Genomic DNA, 22096 nt, shown 5'->3' with positions numbered 1-22096 from the left:
CCCTCCATTCAGCTTTCTCATCACAATGCTGTAGGGGCGACCCCACGGATCCTGATCCAGGGTGAGAAGTAACTCCTTCCAGGCCCTGGCCTTCGCGGTTTTAATAGCCGCCCTAAGCTCTTGCTTAGCGGCGTTGTACGCCTCGAGCGTCTCCTCGAGTCTCGCGGCCCTATCACGACTATTACGGGCCCTCCTGGCCCTGTCGTAAAGCCTTCTCTGGTGGACAGAGGAGCGCCTGAGTTCGGCGATCTCCACTGTCCACCAGTATGCTGCCTTCCTGGGAGAGGGGCGGATCCGGGGCATTGATGCGTCACACGCTTGCATGACTCCCGGATCCAACGTACCTCCTCTACGAGGGGCAACGTACCTCCTCTACCCATCTCTGTTCTCTTTCCCACAGGGTCGCGAGAATCAAGGAGAAGAGGGCGTCCTCCTCCAGCTTCTTCAGGGCACATCGCCGCGCTCTGCTCTTCGCTTCGCGGCGGCGGGTGAGCACCTCTCTGGAGACTGGGGCGGATATCATCTCTATATAGGGTGATTCAAAATAACCCCAGTGTCCTTGAAATGACACATTCTTGAATCAATTCTAAGACGATTTTTCCTTTGGCAAAATTTCGTCCGAAGCTTAGTTTTTGAATTATTAAAGGAAGTAGTTAACGTACGACGGGTCGGATACAAAAGGCAGGCAAGGGTGGCGCGATTCACCGTCAGACGCGGGTGCTTACGCGGAGCGCCTGCTGCGATCAGCTGGTCGCTATACACATACAGACACACATGCGTGCGTGCGTGCGTGCGTGCGTGCGTGCGTGCGTGCATGTGTGTGTGGTGTATTTATGCACGCGTATCCACACATGCACCGTACTCTCTCTCTTTCTCTCTCTCTACCTCTTTTTCTCTCACTCTCTCACTCACTCTCTCACTCACTCACTCACTTATTCTTACCTTAATAATGAGATTCTTCATACTGCTGATAAATAGCAATGCCCAGTGTTGCACGATAATAATCGTCGTCGACGAGACGTCGTTTCTTCAACACGCAATCTGACACATCGTCAAATAAGCGAAGTTTTTTCTTTCATCACTTTCGACACTTTTACAAATTTACTCGCGCACTTAATCACTCACGATTGATAAAAGGACGAATTTACCAACGGTTACGGTACGAATTTAATAAACGGTTAACGCATTTAATTATTAATTACACACTCGATTAAAGAAACGTATTAACAGAACGCGATACTCGATGCAAAGCGCGCGACGCGACGACCGACGACAAGCAGGTCAGGTTAGTACTAGCGCGTAATGCTACACGTTTATGTTTGGCAGCGCTAGAGGCGCTAGTACTAACCTGACCTGGCTAATTAATGATTGATTTCATATTTAGTTTTGAATTTTTTTTAGGAAAAATATATATTTTTTGAGAGAAAATTTTTATTATAAATTATTTTTAGGGATATTTTTTTATAAACGTTTTGTTGCATATAAGGTGGAATATTTTTTATGTACTTGGCGTATTTTTTTACCTTTGTAAGGTTTTTTTTGGAGGGATTTCACATCTTTTTGTAACATTTACATATATTTTTTGAGAGATAAATTATTTTTAGGGATATTTTTTTATAATTGTATTATTCTTTATTATAAAATAAAATTTTGTTTTACGTATGAAGAATCAAAGAAAGTTTTTAGAAGTTCAGATGTAATTGAACGATAAGACATATTGCAATTCTGTCATTGTATTAGATCTTAAACAAAATTGAAATTTAGCCATTGCTAGGTCTATAAGAGAAAAAAAGAAGTTAAAAATTCGAAAACAAACAGGTGTATGTAATAAGTAAATAATAATAATAATATAATTAAAGTAAAAGTTTCCATAAAAGTTTCATATAAGTTTGTTGCGTATCGTAATAAATATTATTTTATAAGGCAGCATCAACATACAGTGGGTGTAAAAAGTATTCACACACTAGGAATTTTCACAAAAAATGGTTTATTTCTGGGTAACAATAAATGATAAACAAATAATTATTTGTTTATATTATAAATTCTTCTTTTCTTAACATTTACAAAAAAACTCATAAATTATAACATTTTATATTTCAAAACAATAAAATAACAAAATATAACGATTTTCGGAAGTACAAAAAGTATTCGTACACTCTAATTGTTGAATAATAGGAACAAAATTAATACTTTGTCGGGTATCCTTTGGAGTCGATCACTGCCTGCAGTCTTCTTGGCATCGAACAAGATTTTTTGTAATGGCAGGTGAAATTCCATCCCATTCTTGTTATAAAATTTTAATAAACTCTGCACGATTCGATGCTTGTCTTTTTCTCACTGCATTTTCAAGAATACTCCACAAATGTTCAATGAGATTCAAGTCCGGTGATTGTGGGAGAGTATGTAATTGTTGGGGTATATTATATAACAGCTAATTTTTGGTATTATAGGCTGTATGCTTCGGGTCGTTGTCCTGTTAAAAGATGAATTTATTTTCGAGTACAAGTTTTTCCGCACTGACGGCTAGATTATTTTTCAAAATGTCAATATACATTTTGTGATTCATTGTACCTTCAATAAAATGTAATTTTCCAATCCCTCCAGTACTCATATAGCCCCACACCATCACTGAACCACCGCCGTATTTCACAGTGAGTAACAAATTATTCGGATTTAATTCACAATTTTTTTTTCGCCACACTGTGCCTTCCATTCGAACCAAAAATATTAAATTTACTCTCATCTGAGAATATGACTTTATTTCAAAAATCACTATCCTTATTGACGTATTTTTTCGAATTGAAGTCGTTTTTTCCGATTAGTTTCGTTAACCCAAAATTTCTTTCTTATTATTCGACCGTGATAACCGTTCTTGCGCAACATATTCCGAACAGTACTGATTAAAACATGTATATCTCGTTTTTCCATTGTAGTCACAACCGTCGGAGCCGAAATTTTGGGATCTTTTTTGATAAGACGCACGATAAATCTTTCATCGGTCTTTGAAAGAACGTATGGTCGACCACTTCCTACACAGAAGAAAATATCTAATGGATATCCACTGGATATCTACATATCCATTTAATGTCCATATCCACTATGGATAACCAATAGATATCTAAAAGATGTCTAAAATGTATATATCTCCTGAATAACCAATGATGATATCCATTGAATATCCATATAAAATCCCTATATCCATATCTACTGAAAATCTATGGAAGATATCCACTGGACATCCATATAAAATCCACATACCCATATCTACTGAAAATCTACCAAAGATATCCATTGAACATCCATATATTGTCCACATATCCATGTCCACTGAACATCTACCAAGGATATCCATTAGACATCCATATAATGTCTACATATCTATGTCCACTGAAAATCTATCAAGGATATCCATTGGACATCCATATAAAATCCACATATCCATATCTACTGAAAATCTACCAAAGATATCCATTGAACATCCATATATTGTCCACATATCCATGTCCACTGAACATCTATCAAGGATATCCATTAAACATCCATATAATGTCTATATATCCATGTCCACTGAAAATCTATCAAGGATATCCATTGGAAATCCATATAAAATCCACATATCCATATCTACTGAAAATCTACCAAAGATATCCAATGGATATTCATATACTTCCACGAGCTTCACGCCTCGCCGCTAGGTGGCGAAAAGGAAAAGGCCTAACCCGAAAGTGGGATCCATCTAAGACAGTATATAAGGCCGCAGCACAGGTCCCACGAGTCACGGCTTATCGGTCAAAGAGCGCAGACTATTATAGCCGCATGTCCTCTAGCTTTTGCGAGGAGCTCCAGAGCTCCATATAATTAACCGCAGACAGTTAATTTTTTTAAAATTCCGTTATATATGGTATCTATATACAGAACATTAAATCAATATCCATTCAAAAATAAATATCAATATATACGTAATAAATGTATCTATATATAATAAATATCTACTGAATATTGTATAGATATTTACAGGATATTGGTTTACATATCCTGTAGATATTTATGGAACATTGAATAAATATTCACGCAGAAATCTGATGAATATCCAGTATACATGCAATGGATATCTACAGAAATATCCATTAAATATTGTATGAATATCTAATGGATATTTATGTAAATATCCTATGGATATTTATGAGATCTCGAATGGCGGACATCTGGATATCTAAAGTACGTCTAATAAATGTTTCCTATATATTCGTGGATATTCCTAATGCTCATTGAGAATATCTAATAGATATCTAATAGATATTATTTTCTGTGTGGGTTCTGAGCGCATTTTTACGGTTTTCTGTGTACAAAATCGATCAATAATAAATTGAATCGTTGAGCGAGCTCGACCAACAATCTTCGAAATTTGCGCGAGACTTTTACATTGATTGTGCAGCCTAATAATAATTTTTCTTTCTTTCTCGCTTCCTTTTCGACCCATTTTTACAAAACAGAGAACAACAACTGAATAAAACTATGAAATTTTACGTCAATACATAAGGGGGAGGTCAATAAAAAATGTAAACAAACATACAAACTATGTTCCCTACCTAAGATCAGTTGTTGTCATTGATATCATAGTGTACGGATACTTTTTGTATTTTCGAAAATCGTTATATTTTATTTTATTGTTTTGAAATATAAAATGTTATAATTTATGAGTTTTTTTTTTAAATGTTATTAAGAAAAGAAGAATTTATAATATAAACAAATAATTATTTGTTTATTATTTATTGTTATACAGAAATAATCCATTTTTTGTGAAAATTCCTAGTACGAATATTTTTTACACCCACTGTATATAGTCCATCCTCCCACAACTTAAAATATATTTCCAGTTTTACAAATATGATGTTACTCTTTTCCTACTTCCATGCAACATCTAAACCTTATTCCTACAAGTAATCTATTCATACAAGTTATGGTTACTCAGAAAAAGATTATCTATGTACATAATTATATATAATTATATATAATTATATATATATAAGTATGTATATCTGTAACTCTATAGTTCTATAGTACATAATTATATACATATATATACATATGTATGTGTGTGTGTGTGTGTGTGCGTAGAAATTTACATATTTGACTGCGCAACCATAATTATAGTTACATAGACATTTATTACATTTGCCTGCATAGACACAAATATAGTTACGCAGAAATATTCTCTACATGTATAATTATATATATATATATATATATATATATATATATATTGTTACGTCCGTGTTACGTCCCTGGTTCAATTAGCGGTCGAGTCAGCTTTGGAAAGCAAGGAAGATCTCGTTGTCAAGAAGAATATTGATTTGTCGAATGACAGTCGAGTCTGGTGCCAGCTGTCAAGCTGAGCGGACGCGTCTCGTTTTCTTATGTTACCATTATCGTTATATCTGTTATATTCTGTGTTGTGTTCATTAAAGTTCCTGTGTTCTTGTTACAAATACGAGTTCTCATTTACGAGTGCGCGAGCGCGAGCGAGAACGCGGGTGCCGATCCTTGTGTCGCGCGCGATCGATAAATATCGTTCCGCGGACGCAACATTTTGGGGGCTCGTCCGGGATCAACCGGACTGTGATTTTGTTGACGCTCAGTGCTGTGACGAGGATTTATTCTGTGTGGGAAATGGCGACGACGGAACTGCAAGATCTGGCGGCGGGCCCCTCAACCAGGAAGAGGGTCCGGGCGGCGACTCCGCTTCCGGCTGCGGCTCCAGGACTGACGACGGAGTCGGCCACGCTTCAGGCGGCGATGAGAGAGTTGCAGCAGATGCGCGGAGAGCGGCTGCATGAGCGGGACGAATTTGAGGCCCGGCTTCGCCAGCGAGATGAGATGCTCCGCGTCATGGAGGAGAGACTTCGGCTTCTTTCAAATACACAGCTAAGTCCCCCCGATAATAGAGCGCGAAATGCAGATTCAAATTTTTCCGAACTCGGTTTTAAGCTTAAACCCGACAATTACGACGGAGGTGCTCCCTTGCGCGAATTTTTCACTCAATTCGAGCTGATAGCGCGGGCTAACGGATGGAACAATTCCCATAAGACAGTAGCTCTCGCGGCTTGTTTAAGGGATAAAGCGCGTTCGGTTTTGGATGGAATATTAGAAATCGAGAGTTTAAAATTCGAAGATCTAAAGTCGAAATTAGAATTACGATTTGGGGAGGGACATTTGGCTCAGACTTATTATTCTCAGTTCACCAACAGAAAACAGAAAATTTCGGAAGATTTAGTTACTTTGGGCGCGGATTTGGAGATGCTTTCGCGTTTAGCTTATCCCGAATGTTCTCATGAGGTGAGGGATAAAATTGCTTGTGCGCAATTTATAGCCGCGTTATCGGACGGATTTTTCAGGAGGACTTTACAATTGGAAAACGTTACTTCCTTAAAGATTGCGGTAGAAAGGGCGATGGCTGTAAAAGTCATCCAAGAAAATAGTTTTCCGAAAACTAAATTTAATCAAAATGATAACAAAAATAAGTATCATAAATTTAATAAATTTGATAAATTCAATAAACAAAAGAATGGGGAGGATAAGACAAATGAAAGAGAAAGCGATAAAAGGAAATTTGGAAATAATAGGGACTATAAGAATAATAAATTTCAAAGAAATAAATTAAATTCTAAGAAAGAATGCAGTTGGCAGTGCGGCGCTGAGGGGCACTTCCGGTCAGAATGTCCGTCTTTAACGGAAAACAAGGGTTAGTCGAGCTTTTCGGGGCAGGTTCGACTGAAACGGTTGATGCCCCGAAAATATTTAATCACTGTTTTAGAATAAATAAAATTAAGAAAAATTCTTTTAGTTATAAGGGAAATATTGATGGTAAAGTCTGTCTGTTCAAAATTGATACGGGCTCCGATGTTTCGGTTGTTAATGAGAAATTGGTTAGAGGGTCGAAACGGCGTTATGAAATGAAAAATTGTTTTCTTAAATATCCGACTGGGGAGACAATTCCGGTCAAATATAAAGTTATTGTCGGGATAGAGTTAGGGAAGTATTCTTTGGATATTCCGATGTTGGTCGCGAGCATTTCGGATGATTGCATATTAGGGGCCGATTTTCTTGAAAAAATAAAATTAGAAAAGATCTTTGAGTCGGAATTTGGAAGTTCTGGGATAGAAAGTGACAATGAGATTTCTTGTTCACGAATTATGAGGGAGGAAATGCCTTATTTCTTGCAGTCGTTTTTCGAAGAAAATTCTAAAAATCTAACTTCTTCTGAGAAAGATATTTTTGCTGATTTCTTAATGGAATTTCGGGATGTGTTTTCAGAAAATTTAATTGCAGGTAATTGTGAAGTCCTGAGGCATTCTATTAATGTAAAGGATTCCAAACCTATTAAACAAGCTCCCCGGAGAATTCCGCTGCATCTTAGGAAAGAGGTGGAACACATTATTGAGGAGATGAAATTACAGGGAGTGATTGAGGAATCTCGAAGTCCATGGGTTTCCCCTGTAGTTTTGAGGTAAAGAAGAAAGATGGTTCACTTAGATTCTGCGTAGATTATAGAAGACTGAATGCAGTTACGGTTAAAGATTCATACCCTTTGCCCCGAATCGAAGATATTTTGGATCAGCTTTCAGGGAATTCATGGTTCTCCACTCTAGATTTAAAAAGTGGATATTGGCAGGTGAAGGTTAACTCTGAAGATAAGGAGAAGACGGCATTTTCCATAGGTAATGGATTGTGGCAGTTTAGAGTCATGCCGTTTGGCCTTTGTAATGCCCCAGCAACTTTTGAGCGTTTAATGGAAAGAGTTCTGCGAGATGTTTTATCAAAAATTTGTTTGGTTTACCTTGACGATGTTATTGTTTTCAGTAAAACGTTTGAAGAAATGATGGTCAACCTTAGGGAGGTTTTTCTTCGTTTGCGTACGGCAGGCTTAAAAATTAATCCCCAAAAATGTTCCCTTTTTGGTAGGGCAGTGAAATATCTGGGTCATGTTGTCTCCGAACAGGGCATCACTACAGATCCTGAGAAGATCTCTGCCGTGGAAAATTGGCCTGTTCCCCAGAATAGAAAGCAGCTTCGAAGTTTCTTGGGATTTTGTTCCTATTACAGGAAATTTATTAAAGGTTTCTCCTTGATAGCCAAACCTTTGTTTACACTTACGGAGCATCAGGTAAAATTTGAATGGTCTTCTTCCTGTCAAAAGGCATTCCAGGAATTAAAACAAAAATTAATTTCTTCGCCTGTTTTATCCTTTCCCGTGGAGCAGGGACAATTCATTTTGGACACGGATGCTTCGAATCACGGTGTTGGAGCAGTTTTGTCACAGGTTCAGAATGGCACGGAAAAGGTTATCGCTTACTTCAGTCGAGTCTTGAGCAAAACAGAAAGGAATTATTGTGTCACGCGTCGGGAGTTATTAGCTATTGTGGCTTCATTAAAATCTTTCCACCATTATTTGTATGGAAGAAAATTTAAAATTCGGACGGATCATATTTCTCTTAAATGATTGATGTCCTTCAAGGATTTTGAGGGACAATTGGCCCGATGGTTGGAGAGATTACAACAGTATGAATTTGAGATTGTCCATCGAAAAGGTCATCTACATCAGAATGCTGATGGGTTATCAAGACGCCCTTGTTTCGAAGTTGGTTGTGCTTATTGTGCTAAGATAGAATTTAAGGAAAGCTCTGTTGCTCGGATAATTCTGGGGGAAAACAATTTTGAAGAATGGCGTAATCGGCAAATAGAGGACTCGGTTATTTCAATGTTTTTACGAGGGAAGGAGTTAGGAAGTCGTCCCTGTTGGCAAGAGGTTAAACAGGATCTTTCTGCGAAAATTTATTGGACTTACTGGGATGCATTAATTTTAAAGGAGGGGGTCTTATTTAAAAAATGGGAATCTCCTAATTTGAAGTCTGAAGTTTTTCAGATAATTGTTCCCAAAGATTTTGTCAGTCAAATAATGGAAGAAGCCCATGATTCCGCGTCTGGTGGCCATTTTGGAGTCAACAAAACATTGGAGAGGATTCGAAAACGTTTTTATTGGGCTACATGCAAGCAGGATGTGGAAGATTGGTGTCGTTCCTGCAGGATTTGTGTAGCGAAGAAAGGTCCCCCAGGAAAGGGGAAATCTCCTTTACAAGTTTATAATTCAAGTTTTCCGTTTGATAGAGTTCAGATGGATATACTTGGTCCTCTTCCGACTACCACAGCTGGGAATCGATATTTATTAGTGGTTATTGATTGTTACACCAAATGGGTTGAGGCTTTCCCGTTGAAAAACATCAAAGCAAATACGGTAGCGGACGTATTTGTGAAGCAAGTTATTTCTCGTCATGGAGTTCCTTTAGAGATTCACACAGATCAGGGAAAGAATTTTATATCGAAAATTTTTCAGGGGATAACACGTCTTTTAGGAATTCGTAAGACTAGAACAACTCCCCTACATCCTCAATCAGATGGTCAGGTTGAGCGTCATCATCAGACAGTTCTAAATTATTTAGCTAAATTTATTTCGGAAGACCAAAAGGATTGGGATAATTGGATACCCATGTATTTATTGGCTTATCGTTCTTCAAAACACGAGGCTACCGGAGCCTCCCCTGCGGAATTATATTTCGCACGAGATCTAAGATTGCCACTGGATTTATTGCGTGGAAATCCTCCGGAGAGGGGGGAGGAAGATGATTCTTCTGAAGGATATGTGCAAAAATTGAGGAGGAAATTAAGTAATATTCACAATAGTGCTAGGCAGCGTTTAAATCTTCAGTCCCTTCGTTCCAAAGTTCGATATGATCAAAGGGTTAGGAAGGTTAATTTTAATATTTCCCAGAAAGTTTGGTTTTATAATCCTCGAAGAATAAGGGGAAAATCTCCCAAGTTGCAGAGTAGTTGGGAGGGACCCTATAGGATTATTAAAAAGCTTAGTGACGTTGTTTATGGAATTAGGAAATCGAATAGGCATAAATGTAAAGTAGTTCATTCTGATAGGTTGGCCCCTTTTCACGAACGACGAAGTTTGAATTAGGAGAATAATTCGGAGCCTACCTTTCTTTTTTTTAAAAGAAAGAGAAGTTATTTAAATATTTTGTCCGGAGTTTAGCTGTAAAATATTTTTCAGGAAAGTTCCATTTGACAACGACAAAATAAGAAAGAAAAAGGAAGGAGAGAAGAAGTCAAAAGGGAAAATGGAATTATTTGAACTTTAAAGGACGAAGACTGCCTCGCCCACGGTTTTTGAGCCGTGGTTTTCCCGCGGGACGGAGGGCAAATGCCGAGGCAGAGGCTTGAGAAGTTCTCTTTGGAGAACGAAGGGTCCACGGAAGGTCACCCCTCTCTTGCCTGAAGATATGAAACTACGAAATTCCTGGAATCATTTGTGTCGTTTGGGCCCAAGAGGATGTACAGTTCGGTAACCTGAACAGCAGTTCAGGGAGAACATGGAGACACATCGGGAACTTTAATTCGACCAGATTCCTGGAGAAACTTGCCATTTCGTGATTGTCGGGACGACAATCTTTCGAAGAGGGGAGCAAGTGTTAAAGCAAGGAAGATCTCGTTGTCAAGAAGAATATTGATTTGTCGAATGACAGTCGAGTCTGGTGCCAGCTGTCAAGTTGAGCGGACGCGTCTCGTTTTCTCGTGTTACCATTATCGTTATATCTGTTATATTCTGTGTTGTGTTCATTAAAGTTCCTGTGTTCTTGTTACAAATACGAGTTCTCATTTACGAGTGCGCGAGCGCGAGCGAGAACGCGGGTGCCGATCCTTGTGTCGCGCGCGATCGATAAATATCGTTCCGCGGACGCAACAATATATATATATATATATATATATATATATTGTGACCGTTTATTTTTTTTGTTTATATTGGGCTGATAATTGTGGTCGGTGATTTTAGCCCACGGCACACCTTCGGCGCGATTTCTCTTCAAAACTTCAACTCTAAATTTGCATGGGCGCCAGGTGCGGGAATACGCACCGCTCTAATAAAGTCTTTTGACGGTATCCGACACTTAAAAGAAAGCGAAAGAATCTCAAAGTTATCGCGACGGACACTCGGCTAGCTCCGTATCAAAATTGGTAGAGGGGCGGTCCGTTTAATTCTTAATTAATTAGGGAGGATCGAGAATGCAAGGTCGCTGAAAATAATACAAATTATTAAAATGACAAAACCAGAAGTATATTTGACATGGATAATTAAGAACATTAATGTTTGATAGCAGACCGGCGCGGGCGGTTGAAGAAGAGAAATTATACAATTGGTTTTATTTTATCACCGGCAGCAACGGGCCGGTGTGCGGGCACGAGCATCGCGGTATCACGCGCCAAGCGTTGACAAAAAGCGTTGAGGGAGTTTTTGGAATTCCGCGCTATGCGAGGCTTGTCAGAGTCTCGACAGCTAGGAATTTAAACAAATTTTTAATAATGATTACCGCGCTACTCGCCCTGTTAATTTTATTTACCCTGCGTGAAAGGAGAGAGCGAATTATAAGATTTGAATAAATAGTCGGACGCGGAATGAATGAATTCTTTACACGTTGATTTTCGATTACCAATTACCAGTATGTTCCACGTTAACGAAAATAATTTAGATACGACTTGATTAATTAATAAAAGACACACTAAATCAAACGCGAACAAGTACTCACTATAATATAATACACGGAATGCGAGACTCGGACGTATACGAATCGACGCCGCAACGCAATTGCCCGCTATCGAATATCGAGATCGCCTTATGTGTATGAGCTCGGTTACAATACTTTTAACGGACAATATTTACAGCCAGCCGTAATATCTCACGTATTCGCAAATTAATTAATTATTCTCGCTTGATTATTAGGCATTCTTTAGAACCGATTGCTGTCGACTAGAATATCGAGACTAAAAATTAGAGCGAGTAAAAGTGCGTTTGCGAGAAAAGTCCCTTAAAGTGAAACGATGATTTGACTGTCGAATTATCGTTCTTCGATGCGCCGTTCGGCCTCGCTGAGTCTGGCCATAAAAAAGGGTTAGAAGAAATATCAGGAATGTGATAGCATTCCCTTAGATTTTCGGTATCGAGTGAATATTCGATCTTCCTGACTTTCACGTTTTGCAAATTTCGATAGATTATCGTATGATTATGATCACTGCTGTCGAATTATTATTTGTTATATTTCGTTGCTTCAAATATTCTCTAATTTATGTTGCTATTATTTTTCTTTAATTTGTTACTTCTTTTATTTTATTTTATTATTTTTTTTAATAAACTTGTTATATTTTTCTGTACTAAGTCCGCGTAAATTATTTGAGTGTCGAACTTTCGCGAACGTTAGATTCTGTCGTGTTTGTCGAATTATCCATTTTCGTAAAGCCTCGTATAAAATAATTATAATACCCTTTTCCACAGACCCTGCCCCTCTACCGTTAGGCGAACTAGTCGGCCTGTGGCGAAAAAGGCAAGCGTTTGTCGCGTATTTTGTCGTTTCGCGAATTGATACGTGAAAGACCGTATCTGGCGCCCAATTTCGAGATTTCGATACGGCCTTCGCTCGCGCAGAACACCCTCCATCCCTGTTCCTCCGAGTGCGAGTATTCTTTTCGTGTCTTGTATTTTTGACGACGTTTCGCTCCCTCTCATCCTCTCTATCACCCGAGGAATGTAAAATAAAATATAACGTCGCAATATACATCCAAGTAAGCAAAATGTCAACAGATTGGCAGCAGATTGGCAACAGATTCGATCAAAATTCCATACCAGCATCGATCATGTAATTTTGAGCGGAATTTTTCACTTTTCACTCAATGATTTCACGTGAACTTTTTCACGAATCACTGTGCGATTATATAGCTAAATCCGTGAAAAGTGAAATTACCAAAGGCGGAGACTAAAACCTATAGATTAGAAAATTATTAATATTACTAGATTTGTAAACCGCGAATTCTCGAGATTTTAAAAGTCATTTATAGACAGTACACGGATAAATGTGCAATATAATAATGAATGTAACAATTAAACACATAAAGAAATGTTATTACAATTTTTGAAGAAAAATCCTGAATTGATAAGAGGTCGAATAGACAAAAAAACGGAAAGTCGACGAAAAATGGTAAATTGAAAGAATATTATATAGATTGAAAATTAATAAAAGCAACATAATAACAACACAATTTTTAGGTTGAAAATTGGGATAAAATCACGAATATCATTAACGCAGCTGCAGAAGGACCCCGAAAAAGTGGAAAAGAATGGGCAAAAGTTTAATATTATACTTATTATTTAATCTTTTAACATTAAATTCAAACTAACCTATATTCTAACTTATAATAAGTAAAATTAAAAAATAAAATTAAGTTAATAATATCCTATGTAATCTTGCAGACATGGAAAGATAAAAGCTTATATATTAAAAAAGGAATCAAAAAGACGTAGCCATATGGAAGGAACAGGAGGTGGTCCTCCTTCTAAAATAGTTTTCTCCAATTTCGAAGAAGAAGTTTTAGAGTTTTTGACGCCTGAAGCAGTTGGTTTATTAAATATCCCTGAAGGTGGTATAAATATTGAAGCACCTTTACTAAATATTCCTGAAGGTGGTATAAATATTGAAGCACCTCATATTCTAAATATTCCTGAAGATGATATGAATATTAAAGAATCTGTATTAAACGAATGTGTGTGTGTGTGTGTGTGAAAGAGATACAGAAGAAATGACTCAGATAATTGAACCACAGGGTGAACTATTGCATAGAGAAATTTATAACGTAGAAAATATATCATCAAACATATTAAAACATCAAAAAGAAAGAAATATTAATAAACACGCAATAAATAAAGCAGCTCAACAAATAAAAAGGAAAAACAAAAGGTGATAATAAAGGTAAGTTACATAAAGTACATGATAAATTGCTTTTTAATATTTCATAACAAACTTTAATTGATTAATTAATAATTGATAAATTAATTTAATTTCAGAAAACTCAATGAGTGAATTATCTCATAATATGTTAAAAATACAGCTAAAGAAATACAAACTTAAAAAAAGCAACTAAAACTTGTGAAAGCAGCGTCAGATATGCAGCATGATATATTAAGTGAACTTAAAAATATAAAAATGTCTATAGAATCATGGGAAACACCTGAAACTCTTTAAATATACTTAAGTACTGTATCATCAAATAATTAACCAAATTTTCGTTAAAATCAGTATTTTATTATACAGTTATTTTGTTTTGTTACTTAATACTTTATGTAACACCGTACACTGCTTCGTCATTAATTCGTTCCATTTCCCCTAGCGAGTTTATATAGGATATGTTACATATCCTATATAAATTCGCTAGAGGAAATGGAATGAATTAATGACGGGCAGTGTACTTGCTATGTAGCATGTATATAGTTAACATTTTAATTTTTAAATTAATTTGTTAACATTTTTTTGTTTAATGTTTTACTTATTTTCATTTAAGTTAATTTCTTACAATTCATGCCAAAAATTTTTTTCTAACATGTTAAAAGTATAGAATTTTAATTAAAATTAGAAAAGTATTAATATTTACAGATAAAATAAACTCATAACGAAAAAGATGAAAATATATAGTTAACATTTAAAGAGCTCATATGTTCGAAATTCATAAAAATCATCCCAGTTAAAAATTCGCATAAACAAATATCCGCATTGTTCGACGTTATAAAAATCTTAGAATTCAGAATTAACAGGCGTCGAGAAGCTTCTCGAAATCTCTATTTGTCAAGAAAAACTCGATCGTTCCCGTTATCTCTCATTTTTTCAACTCATAAGAAACGCGTGTCATAAACGTTCACAATAACAAAGCAACTGTCGACAAAATCAGGGAGGCGTATGGGCATGCGCGCCCATACGTCACGATCAGCTGATTGCCAATCAGCTGATAGAAAAAGGTTGCGCGGATGACAATTAAAGAATTGTCAACGTCAGGCCTCATCGGCGGCCAATTGTACGCGGCGCCGTGAGGTCACCGCTAAAGTACAAAATTTATTGGGCCACGTCGCAACGGGCCCAAAATTCCGCTCGCCTTATAACGGGCACCGCACGCGAGCAAGCCCAAGTCTCGTACTTTTCGCTGAACCGCATCTTTTGTTAAACCGCTGATTAAAACCGCTATTTCGCTATACGACCGCTTACTCACTCGGACTTCCGCTTTCTTCTTTAATAATACGAAAATCGAACCGCTTATAACGACTGCTATTCCGCTTTGACTACGATTAACCGCTTTTGTAAAACCGCTCTCACTGTTAAACTCCGCTGTCTCATTCTCGCAATCACTGCACTGAACACCTTTTTTATTCTTGACTGTAATAAACGTCTGTTTTGAGTGTGAACGTGGCGCGCACTTTTTCACTGAAAGACCTTCCGTTCCTGTCGTCGCACTGTCGGATTCCGCTCGCGAACATTTTCTGGTCCTTCGAGCCGGATCATCATCCGCATCCGCTGTTCCGTGGGTGATTCTCTCAGTGCCGTGCAGTTTCGTGTTGTGCAGTGATCTCTGAAAGCAAAACAGTGACGATGAGTACTGACATGAAGGTACTACTGGAGACGCAGTACGACATCCACGAACGGATGTCCCGTTGCGTGGACAATCTCCGGAAGATGGGTGTGAGCAACATCACTCGCGACGCCATCCAAGCCCGCATCAGCATTCTAGACAACCTCTGGAGCAAGTTGGAGGCCCAACACGAGCTCGTCCGAGCAGCGCTAAAGGACAAGTACCAAGAGAGTGAGTACGCTAAATCCGATTTCATCGATGTCGCGGAAAATATGTACGTGACGCAACGCAGCACGTTGACCGGCTATGCCGAAAGACTCAAGAGCGAGACGCCCATCGCTTCCAAAGGCGAGCCGAGTCAGGAGCAGGCTCCAAGGACCTCGTTGCCGCGAATCAAACTTCCGATGTTCTCGGGCTCGTACGAAGAATGGCCGTCATTCCGCGACCTTTTCTTGTCAGTCATGCGGAGAGAATGCGTCTGTTTCCGACATCGAGCGGTTCCACTACCTCCGATCTTGCGTAAAAGGGGCCGCTGAAAAATTAATCAGATCATTAACAGTGACCGGTGATAATTACCATCGTGCTTGGTCGATCCTGTGCAAACACTTTGAAAATAAAAGAGAGCTGATCCGTTCTAATTTCGCTGCGTTCACCACGGTTTCCAAAATGAAGGGAGAATCCGCCGAAGAACTTAGTCGCATTCATAATGCCGTTACGACCGCAGTAAAGCATAGGGAGGCCCATCAACTCTCATGGCATGGACCTGTTCAATTTCCTCACTGTCGAACTCTTTGATTCGCGCACGCGGATGGAATGGGAATCCTCCACCAGCGACTCCATTGATCCGCCAGATCACGACACCCTCGTTAACTTCATCGCCAAGCGCATTCTCACACTAAATGCTGCCAAGCCGAGAACATCACCAAAGAGCTCCGGAGATTCGTCGCGAACCGCGAAGGCTCACTATTCGAAGCACGGATCCGATCACTTGAAGTGCGCGCTGTGTCAAGGCAAACACACACTCATGCAATGTAGCGACTTCAAGACGAAATCCGCGAGCGACCGGAGATCCTTTATCGAGCAAAGTAGGCTGTGTTACAACTGCCTCGGGAATCATTTGGTTTCCAAATGTCAGTCGGTCAAGACCTGCCTAACGTGCAAGGGCAAACACCACACCACGCTGCACGAAGCGTACGTCTCTTCCTCTTCCTCCGAAGCAAGCGCGCTCTCCGCGATGCATTCGTCATCCGATCGCAAGGCAATTCTCCTCGCGACTGCCCGCGTGCATATTGCTGACCGCGCCGGGCATCTTCATCCAGTTAGAACGATGCTTGACCAAGGCTCCGAAGTGTCTCCGAGGCGCTGGTCCAACGTTTATGCTTACCCCGCTTCCGCTCCGCGGTGTCTATCATCGGCATCGGCGGAGCTCAATCTGGGTCAACCCGCGGCAAGGTAACGCTCAATCTCTCCTCGACGATCACAGGAGCCAAACTCAAAGCCGTCGCCTTCGTGCTACCGCGCCTGTCGGCATATCAAGGCTTGTCGATAAGGAGCCTCACCCCTTGGCCTCACGTCCGTGATCTTGAGCTCGCCGACCCCAGGTATCTGGAGCACGATCCGGTCGAGTTGCTGTTAGGCGCTGAAGTCTGCTCAACCATCCTCGAAGTCGGCCTGCGCAAGGGTGATTCTCAAGATCCCGTCGCTCAGAAAACTGCCCTGGGGTGGATCTTGTCAGGGGGATCCAGCACAGCGTCCTTTCAAGGTCCCCGCAACTCTGCAATGCACTGTCGATCGAGAACTGACCAGCTGGTGCATAACTTTTGGGAGCAGGAAAAGGACCAATCCGCCCCAGTCGCACTCACGCCAAAGGAGGAGGAGTGCGAGACTCTTTTCGCGCGTACTCACCAGCGAACTGCGTCCGGAAGATACGTCGTGCGACTACCCTTCTCATCCTTGCCAACATCGCTCTGTGAGACCCGGAAACCTGCCGAGAGCCTCTTGACTGCCATGGAACTTCGGTGCAGGAAGGACCCTGACTTCGGTGTCCTCTATCGAGCATTTATGCAGGAGTACGAGGAGCTGAAACACATGGGCCCTGTGAATACGGTCAGTACCTCCGGATGTTACCTACCTCATCACGGAGTTCTCCGTGAATCCAACTCCTGCACCAAACTTCGCGTCGTGTTCAACGACTCACAACGCACCACTTCCGGAGACTCTCTCAACAAGCACCTGTTGATCGGTGCAAACCTATTACCGGCACTAGCCGATGTCCTTCTTCGCTGGCGCCGACACCGCTTCGTTTTCATCACTGATATTAAGAAAATGTTCCGGCAAATACTCATCCATCCAGATGACCGCCGCTTCCAGCGGATACTTTGGCGCTCAAAGGCTACCGACAGAATCCAAGAGTACGAGCTGAACACCGTGACCTACGGGCTTGCCTGCGCTCCGTTCCTCGCTGTTCAAACACTTCGTCAACTTGCGGTGGACGAAGAAGCACGGGGCTCAAGAGGATCAGCCGCCCTGCGACATGATTGTTACATGGACGACGTAATCACTGGAGCGGACACCTTGCGCAATGCGGTCACCTTGCAGGCAGAACTCCGAGAGCTCTGCACGGCGGGCGAGTTTCCGCTGCGAAAGTGGGCAGCGAACAGCAAGGCAATTCTTGATGGTATTCCTCTGGAGCATCGCCTCCAACAGGCGCACCACTCCTGGGAGAACGAGGTGCATTCCACCTTGGGCCTGCGCTGGCATCCTGCCAGTGATGACTTCTCATTCGCGATCCAACCTCGAATCACTGGCAAGTATACGAAGAGACGAGTCCTGGCGGAGACGGCTCGGTTATTTGACCCCTTGGGATGGCTCGCTCCGGTCATTATTCGCGCCAAAAATTCTGATTCAATTAGCTTGGTTGAAGAGACTGGATTGGGACACTCCACTCCCAACCGAGGACGCTCAACACTGGCAGCGCCTCCTCTCCGAGCTCCATTTGCTCGAGGGGCTCCGCATAAGACGTTGGTTGAGCACAGGCCACCAGGACCCGCTAATTCAAATCCACGGGTTCGCCGACGCGTCCGAGCGAGGATTCGCCGCCGTCGTCTATCTCCGCGTAGCTAGCGCCAATGCAACCTCCATCCATCTACTCGCAGCGAAGAGTAAAGCCCGTGTCGCTTCCACGACTGGAACTCTGCGCCGCCTCTTTGTTGACGAATCTGGCGCAACACCTCCGCTCATCGCTAGATTTGCCCACGGCGCCAGTATATCTCTGGTCCGACTCCAAGGTCGCTCTCCACTGGATTAAGGGGCACGCCTCTCGATGGAAAACCTACGTGGCCAACCGAGTGTCTCTGATTCAGCAACGGCTTACCGAGGCACTATGGAGGCACGTCCCTGGTCAAGACAATCCCGCCGACTGCGCATCCAGAGGAATCGCTCCAAGGGACCTACTGAATCACCCTCTCTGGTGGAATGGTCCCAACTGGCTGCGCATGAACTCGTCTCTATGGCCGGACAACGACGACGAGGCATCGATGACCAATGTTCCTGAAAAGAGAATAACAGCATTAGCAGCCACCAGCAAGAACAGACCAGAGCCGGAAATCCTTCTCCGGTTTTCAACTCTACAAAGACTCTTACGGGTCTCTGCTTGGTGTCATCGTTGGCGTCGAGCCGCCTGTCGTTCTCCCAATACGACGCTACTCCCGGACGAGCTCGACGCAGCCCTGCTTTGTTAGCTCAGAATTGTCCAAGGAGTTCACTACGCCGCTGAACTCGCCGCAGCACGAGAGTCACGTTCAATGCCTCGTAGTAGCCATCTAGCCAGACTGCATCCTTTCATCGACGACAATGGAATTTTGCGTGTTGGCGGCCGTCTGAAACATGCAATGCTATCCTACGACGAACGGCACCCCATGATAGCGTCGCCCGCTTCATGGCTCTCCAAACTCATCATAGAGTCTTGCCATCGTCGGACGCTACATGGAGGCACGCAGCTCACTCTGGGGCTCCTCCGCCTCCGCTTCTGGGTCCCACAAGGTCGAACCGTGGTCAAGCGGATGCTGCACCGATGCGTGACGTGCACTCGCTGGCGAGCCAACACCCCGCAGCCTCTCATGGGCGACCTCCCTCGAGGACTAGTTACTCCCGCACGTCCCTTTCTGAGGACAGGAGTTGACTACGCTGGCCCGATATTCATTCGCACAACCAAAGGGCGAGGACAGCGAGCGCACAAAACGTTCATAGTTGTGTTCGTTTGTCTTTGTTCCAGGGCAGTCCACCTTGATGTAGTTTCTGACTACTCATCAGACGCATTCCTCGCCGCATTTCGCAGGTTCGTTTCCCGTCGAGGACTGTGCAAGGAAATGTACTCGGACTGCGGAACGAACTTCGTCGGTGCGGACAGGGAGCTGCGAGAATTCTTTCGTGCGTCTTCTTCCGACGGCCGTCGCATCTCTCGGGAAATAGCCAAGGAGAGTATATCGTGGCGCTTTAATCCGCGCCGCACTTTGGAGGTCTCTGGGAGTCGGCGGTGAAGTCGACGAAATATCATTTACGACGGGTGATAGGAGAGACAACACTCACCTTCGAAGAGATGAGTACTCTTCTGGCTCAAACCGAAGCATGCTTAAATTCTCGTCCATTGCAGGCCCTATCAGATGATCCAGACGACCTGTCCGCATTGACTCCAGGGCATCTTCTGATAGGCGCCCCTCTGCTGGCCGTTCCCGAGCCTTCACTACTCAAGGAGGCATCAAACACTCTGTCAAGATGGCAGCTACTCCAGCAAATGCGTGACCACTTCTGGCAGCGATGGTTACAGGAGTACATCCACACTTTGGCACCTCGACCAAAATGGCTCAAGGACGAACCTGCCCCGGAGATCGGAGCGTTGTGCCTCATTCGTTCGGAGGCCACTCTACCAACCCGATGGCCCCTCGCGCGAATTATCAAGCTGCATTCGGGAAATGACGGCACAGTCCGCGTCGTGACCGTTCGAACCTCCACCTCAGAGCTCGTTCGTCCGGTAGTTAAAATCGTTCTCCTACCGGGAATCAAGGAGGCTCGCCCGTACGTAGATGGGTAGTACCCGAGCATCGTCCTCTTCGCGTGGCGTTCTCGCGCGTCACTGTATACAGTGATGGGAAAAAGTTCCGGAACGGTTAAATAACTTTTAAACGGTTCAAGATAAAGGGCTAAAATTTATGAGTTCAATGGGACTATAATATCGATTGTTTAACGACAAAACCCCTCATCCAGCCCCCAATGGGGGGCAGGGGGCGAGGGGGGGGCGAATTTTTGTAATGGCACGGGGGGTCGAGTGACGGCTCATTTGAAAGGGTTTTTCAAGACGAATACAACGGATTTTGAAAAGTTCGCTACGATTTTTTTTCGCGGACTTATGATGATTTAAAAGTAGTCAGTTTGAGCACTTAATACATTAAACACAACACATACGCAGAAGCACACACATCAGAGGGGGTTTGGAGTCAATAAATACCATGGAAATGACGAGCTATGGGGTCCCTGTCTCTGCTGTGACACACACGCACACACACACACATACACACACACACACGCACGTGAGAGGCTAGGGGATTACTCACGTTAAACCAACACCCCGAAGGGATCAGTTTCCTGCTACGTCCACGTCGTTGATCCTGGGTGACGCCGAGAGCAGGACACACACAGTCACACACACTCACACACACACACACACACACACGCGCGCGCGTCTGAGACAATTTTGAATCGATAAAAATTCCATGGAAATTTTTATCCCGTCCGTTCGTGGGCTGTCGCAACCGACTACTTTTAAATCATCATAAGTCCGCGAAAAAAAATCGTAGCGAACTTTTCCAAAATCCGTTGTATTCGTCTTGAAAAACCCTTTCAAATGAGCCGTCACTCGACCCCCCCGTGCCATTACAAAAATTCGCTCCCCCGTCGCCCCCTGCCCCCCATTGGGGGCTGGATGAGGGGTTTTGTCGTTAAACGATCGATATTATAGTCCCATTGAACTCATATAAATTTTAGCCCTTTATCTTGACTTTACCGTTCAAAAGTTATTTAACCGTTCCGGAACTTTTTCCCATCACTGTATATTGTATATATCGTATTGTTCCGTCATATTCATTCAGCGTTTCTTTCGTCTTGTCTTAGCCGCACTATCCGTATCTCATTCTCATCGCGTGATTTCATTGTCACTTACTCAGCTGTCCCCGCGCATTTTTTATTCGATGTATAAAACTAATCGCTCCACTCCCGTTACACCGCACACGGTTAATTTTCACGATCACTCTGTACATTTCACATTATCCACCGCTGTATATATTTCATCACATTCACGCGTCACTTATTCTCGCGAAAGACTCGAATGAACTGAGCAACATGTGTTTTTGTACTACGTCACTATCGCATTCCATTCATTAATCGCGATTAACAGCTCATCGATGGAACCGTTCGCGACACCTGCCCGTACACGAACACACTCACAAATTTCGTCATGTACTGACGAGGCGGGCGGGATGTTCGAAAATCATAAAAATCATCCCAGTTAAAAATTCGCATAAACAAATATCCGCATTGTTCG

The 22096-nt window shown here is 42.0% G+C and overlaps 1 pseudogene; it reads left to right on the top strand.

Annotated features, from left to right (window-relative positions):
* Positions 1-5670: 5670 nt before the first annotated feature.
* LOC145973758 (uncharacterized) lies at positions 5671-19241 on the top strand (annotated as a pseudogene).
* The last annotated feature ends 2855 nt before the right edge of the window (positions 19242-22096 follow it).

The sequence above is a fragment of the Camponotus vicinus genome, unplaced genomic scaffold, assembly GCF_025532165.1.
Source record: "Camponotus vicinus isolate PSW18456_S1 unplaced genomic scaffold, iyCamVici1.0 SCAF_6, whole genome shotgun sequence".
NCBI classification, from domain to species: domain Eukaryota; kingdom Metazoa; phylum Arthropoda; class Insecta; order Hymenoptera; family Formicidae; genus Camponotus; species Camponotus vicinus.
This window is presented reverse-complemented; position numbering and strand designations above follow the sequence as displayed.